This window comes from Haliotis rufescens, unplaced genomic scaffold (genome assembly GCF_023055435.1).
Source record: "Haliotis rufescens isolate VD_foot unplaced genomic scaffold, xgHalRufe1.0.p SCAF_18, whole genome shotgun sequence".
Classification (NCBI taxonomy): Eukaryota; Metazoa; Mollusca; class Gastropoda; order Lepetellida; family Haliotidae; genus Haliotis; species Haliotis rufescens.
This window is the reverse complement of record NW_025963868.1, coordinates 7458707-7464942: the sequence shown is the minus strand read 5'-3', so window position 1 is coordinate 7464942 and position 6236 is coordinate 7458707.

The window sequence follows — 6236 nt, the reverse complement described above, 5'->3', positions numbered from 1 at the left end:
GACTCTGCGTTTCGCAAAGACTTTTGATTAACATGGAAAGGGTTTTGTCGCTTTTGTGAACCGTTTCGAGATCGCATGAGTACAACGTTCTGACGTGACCTGTACTGGGCTCAGATCTTATCGGTAGCGAGCACTAAGATTTGATTTTGATAAGATTGTCTCAGTTGATCTATGAACTTCAAAAATAATATCTTGTGATTTTCAGTAACGGCAAAAAAACTGCCAAATAAACCAACACGTTTGTCTTACAATTCCTGCACTTTACAATTCGTTGGTAGGGAAAAGGACATTCACAAATTGCATGATATTTTGCAGGAAATATCTGTTCATTTTTTATGTCAAGGGCTCAAGGAAATCATTTACATTTGGTCATTTCAGAACGTGTTTTTTACACATAATTTTCAATTTGGGGAAGGAAAATAATTTCAATTGTTAAAGCTTTGTACTCCAATTCCATGTGTGAATATTGTTTCCTTAAACTTCAGATAAACATTCTTCGTATCTATCGTGTTATCCTTTTAAGCACAGGGCTTACATTTTCAAAAATATTACACCAGTAGGATCTGTAATTAAGCCCAGGGTCGATGTATTGGTTCATAACACGATGTTTCTAGCAATTCTCGGTAACTTTTTGTGGTGTCAAAGAATCCATGATTTCACCAGCATTGATATCGTAAATCGTTAACCCCTTCGGTGGAACAAACGAGCTTGTGTATATAACTGGCAAATCAAGAGTCATAATCTGAAATTCTAACCTATGGAGACACAACATGACACAATAAATTAGGACACCAGATCTTTGCTACCCCAAAATATGTCACCTGTATGTTTGCCATTACGGCAAAAAAAATTATATAATACATTTGCTTTTAGTGAGCGAGTGAGTGAGTTATCATTTTACATCGCATCGGCAATATTGCAGCCATATTGCGATGAAAACAAGTTAATTATTATTAAATACCTGTCGACAAAGGACAGTAAAACAGTAAGTCATGTATCACAGCAATAAAATCAAAGAATTCATTCAATAGATTAGGTAGCAGAAGATAAGACTAGGCAATATACCACTGGCAACCAAAGCTAGACCACCTAACTGGGGATCACGGGGTTGCATTTAAGAAAAATCAATACACATTTCATCGGATTTCTTAATATAATTTTGTAAAATGAAATTTTAATCGGTGAATATAATCATTTTAGCAATGAGAACAATGACCCTTTGGATCTACCTACACAAAATAATAAGTACCGAGCATCAATTAGAGTCCTCAGTGCATTTTACACATATATTTATAGTTATCCTAAACTGCCGGGCCAGAGAAAGGACACACCCATGTTTGATGGTGGCTAAAAACGAAACAAACAACAAATGGTTTCTAAATGTAGACTTAATGGTTACCACAGATGTATTGGACAAGTTGCAGTCTTGTATCGTTTTGATTCACTTTGTAATTGCAATGTTCACATGTATACTTTCTTTAGCCCCGCTGGTTACTTGGCTTCATATTAATATGCACATTCATCTTCAGATTTATTAAATGTACTATATATATACAACAGTTTGAGGTTTTGTCCACAGGGCCAACCTTCAAATCAAAATCAATGGTGATTATGAATTAATGAATTCACACAATTATATTTGCATTAAACATTTACTTAACATATGCATTATTCCTTATTGAGAATTTGTTTGAGAGAAACCAGATTGCGTCAGGGATATAAGAAGTTTTTGTGCTTTAGTTATGCTTTTGTTGAAAAAGCATTCGAACGGTTTGACAACTGGGTCATCAAAAGCACAACAAGAGCGCAAAAACTGATACACTCCCGACGCAATCTGGCAATCTGTTTTTTTAAAACAACCTTTTGTATGCTTGTTTTTAATTCTTGCTGTTGATGTGTCATAAAGTTTCGTTTGGTGTTAAGCTTGAGTTTGACAGGGAGGTATCGATCATCTTGCTTTAATGTATCGGCGTTATAAATAAAATTTCTGTTGTTTGAGTCAGGTGAGTTTGCTAAAACGCCCCTTTGCACAGTATTTCAGTCATATCGACGCCTGTCAACATGTTGTTGTAAGGAAATCCCGTCTTTTCACCTGCGTAGAAACAATAGCCGTTTGTTTTGTTTCAGACAAAAGCTTAGATTTGTGTATAATAACGGTGTGAAATCTAAATTCTTACATTAAGTTGGTGGACGTAATAGATGCTGTTGGTTCGGAATGGCCGGGCTGTTTAAAAATGGCCTAACATGGGACAAAGTAGGGGTCACTGGCAGGAAGAATGCTTGTTGGCTATATATACTCTTCAAAAAAAGAAACGCAATGCGGATATTTTGGGCCATAAAAGCAACATTAGCGGACCAAGAGGTGCAGCATAACGAGGTTGAATGAGTTATAGTGTCAGTGACAAATTTCCCGGATCAAAATGATCACATATGGTTGGTTGGTTGTTTTACGCCGCACTCAGCAATATTCCAGCTATATGACGGCAGTTTGTACATAATCGAGTCTGGACCAGACAATCCAGTGATTAATATCATGAGCATCGATCCACGCAATTGGGATCGATGACATGCATCAACCAAGTCAGCAAGCCTGACCACCTGATCCCGTTAGTCGCCTTTTACGACAAGCATAGTCGCCTTTTGCGGCAAGCATGGGTAATGATCACAAGAACATACAAACCATTAGTCAGGAAACACGTACCCAGTGCATTAGGAACAATGACCATGGAGCTGCACGTTAAAACGGTATTAAAGAGCAGGGGTTTGGATTGCCTGGCATCTGCGTCAATCGAGAACTGACACTTCAACAACATGCCAAGAATAACAGAAGTGCAAAGAAACTACGCCATAGGTCGCTTGCGGACAGGGCAATCCCGATCAGCTGTAGCCAGGATTTTTTTTCCAATGTAGCGCCAAGCAAGGCTATGGGATCGGTTTCAACAGCATGGGTCAACACGTGATCGGCCAAGGTCGGGACGACCAAGAGTAACCACCTCCGCAAAAGATCGCTTCATCTGACTGCGCCACCTACGTGAAAGGAGTACCACAGCCACATCAACCTCATCCCAAATACCCGGACTGTGCAGAATCTCCGTACAGACCGCACAAAACTGTTCACGAGCAGCAGGTCTACGAGCAAGACGTCCTGTTCGACACATATTGGGTCGACAACATCGTCAACGACTGCACTTGTGTCGTCAACCTCAACTGGCCTCAACTGCGATGGAGAGATGTCTGGTTCAGCGACGAATCAGGATTTCTCCTCCGTCGAGGGGATGGAAGAGCATGGGTCTACGGATGTCGGAGAGAACGTTACGCCAGAAACTGCGTACAGGAAGTGGACAGGTTTGGTAGCGTTATCATCCGGGCGACTATCTCTCATCATGGCAGGACATGTTTGGTCCATATCATCCTTCGGCTCAAAAATACAACAATTCAATTCTGCTACCAGACGTCCTCCCAATTGCAGCCAACGGCAACTGTGTATTCCAACAGGACAAAGCTCGACCATGGATCACAAGAGCCTGTCTACACAACAACGTTGATGTTCTCCCCTGGCCCTCCAGATCCCCGGATTTGAACCCGTTAGAGCACCTGTGGATTGAATCGGATAGACGGCTACGCCGAAGTCAACCACAATCCCAGACGTTGCAGCAGTTGGCTTTTGGTTAAGCGACGAATCAAGTTTTTCCCAGGAAGTGATTCGCATACTCGTCTCTTCCATGTGCAGGAGATGTCTGACCGCTGAGATGACTACAATCACAAAGTGTTTTTCCACAACATTTTGGCTCAATACCTTCCTCGTTTCAATGTATTTTCCTAACTCACACATATCTGGCTTTGGAGAGTATAGTTTGTTCGCTTAAAAGCCATTCACATTTTCAGGCTAAATCGACTAGGATCACAGGGGATATAAACCCGTGAAGATCCGGGGTAGAATAGGTCTTCAGCAACCCTTGCTTGCTGTAAAAAGCGACTAGGCTTGTAGCAAGAGGCGACTAACGGGATCGGATGGTCAGGCTCGCTGACTTGGTTGATGCATGTCATCAATCCCAATTGCGTGGATCGATGCTCATGATATTAACCACTGGATTGTCTGGTCCAGACTCGATTATTTACAGACCGCCGTCATATAGCTTGAATATTGCTGAGTGCGGCGTTAAACAACAAACCACCCAACCAACAACAGGGGATATATACTATTGTGGGGATTGTTATACCTATTAAACAAACTGATCGGGTCCCAAATGCTTTTGTACGTTACTCTTTGGTTTTCTCTTTTCTTTAAAACATGGAGTTCCGGTTTTCAGCAACCCGAGTTGGTTTGTCGTAAGAGGCAAGTACCGGGATCAGGTGGTCAGGCTGGCGGACTTGTTTCATGCATGTCATCGTATCCCAATTGCGTGGATCGATGCTCATGATGTCAATCACTGGATTGCCGGTCCAGACTCGATCATTTACATACCGCCGTCATATAGCTGGAATATTGCTGAGTGCGGCGTTAAATAACCATGCTCTTCTTTTTAAGCAACGACAATACAACCAACGATTTTATGCACACTTCTGGCATAGGCGGTATCTGATTTACAGTGATCCATTCACATAATTTTCACCGCTATTTTGCCATTTACGCCCAAAGGTTTCTGGTCTGGCGTTTCTAGGCAACTCCGATATACTGTCAATTCTCTGCAGTGGCGCATGATCGTGACACGTTTGACTGCAGTCTTTTTAATCTTAAGGGTAGCTCTTTCATCCAAATGTTGACAATGCACCGCAAACTCACTTCCCGAAATACAGCTTAACACGTGCGACACGGAGATGTCGGGATCCTACGTACATCTGATAATGTTACGTGAACAAATCAAGGCCATGTGTATTCAATTGGGACAGAGCTTTCTCAAAATGTTTAACCCATCAGTTACAAAAAAGGTGTCCGATGCAATTCCTTATTTTAACTTGTACATTAAGTTAATGTGAGTGAGTGAGTTAAGATTTATAGTCACATCGGCAATATTTCAGCCATATCGTGACTCAATCAAGTTTTACATTATTAATACATAAATATAGACATTTAAATTTGTCGATAAAGGACAGTAAAAACACTAGACTATCACAGATGTAGATTTTAAAACTAGCATATCATAATAAAATTCGTAACAATTCATAACAGTTAACAATAAAAATGGGCTATAGATCACCAATAACCAAAGGTAGGTCACCTTACTAGGTACCACGGGGACTTACGATACTTCTGCTAGCTACATGGTAACCCAGCAGGATTTACACCATCGTTCTGGCTACTGGTGATTGTCAGTACGTTTAAGCCAAATCATTTAAAAACAACAAGAATTCTACGATTATAAACATGGAAAATGAAAAATACTTTGAATGAAATAGGACTTATGTACCCTCTCAGGCGGACAATTATTTTACAATACCTCAACCCCCTTTGAAGGTACAGCCACTAACAATCACAGTTATATAATCATTTTACCAAATTAAAATCACATACTTTTTACAATACATATAATCAAAATTTATCTATTAATTCTTTAATTTCTTTTAAAAAAGCAATAATTAAATGAGTACTTATATTAAAAAGATCCTTCATAGATGAAACCTGGAAATAATTATCCCTTGTGATGGAAAAACCAATACAGGCAAACAGGACATGTGACTGTGATTCTTTCATCACAAGGGATACAGAATGGAGGATCTTCACCTTGCAATAAATACTCATGTGTATAACGCGAATGGCCAATACGACATCGTCGCATAATGACCTCTTCAAATCTGGACTGACAACCCAAGTAAGTGTAACCGATAGTTGGTTTTATTGCATGTAATTTATTACAACCTACTTGAGTGTCCAAGTTTCAGATGAACACTTGACTTGCCTTTGCATGTGTTTTTGACGGGTGCCGCCGCTTGGGCAGGATACTTTCATCAATTCGCGAACACCTGGTATTATCAATATTTGATAGACATTCGTACAATAAAATCTGCTTTTCGTATAGATTTCTTTTTCTCTGGCGTTAACGTTTTATACGTTATTATTATTGAAAAGGCTTTTTGTCCGTCACATTATCATAACACTTCTTTGCAAATATGTAAAACTTGAAATATATCCGAAAACCATGTGCAGAATTGTATGGATGTACATGCAAATGATCGATTGTGTTGCATTCATGCCGCAAGACCCAATGAAAACATATAGGTGAGTGAATGAGTGAGGT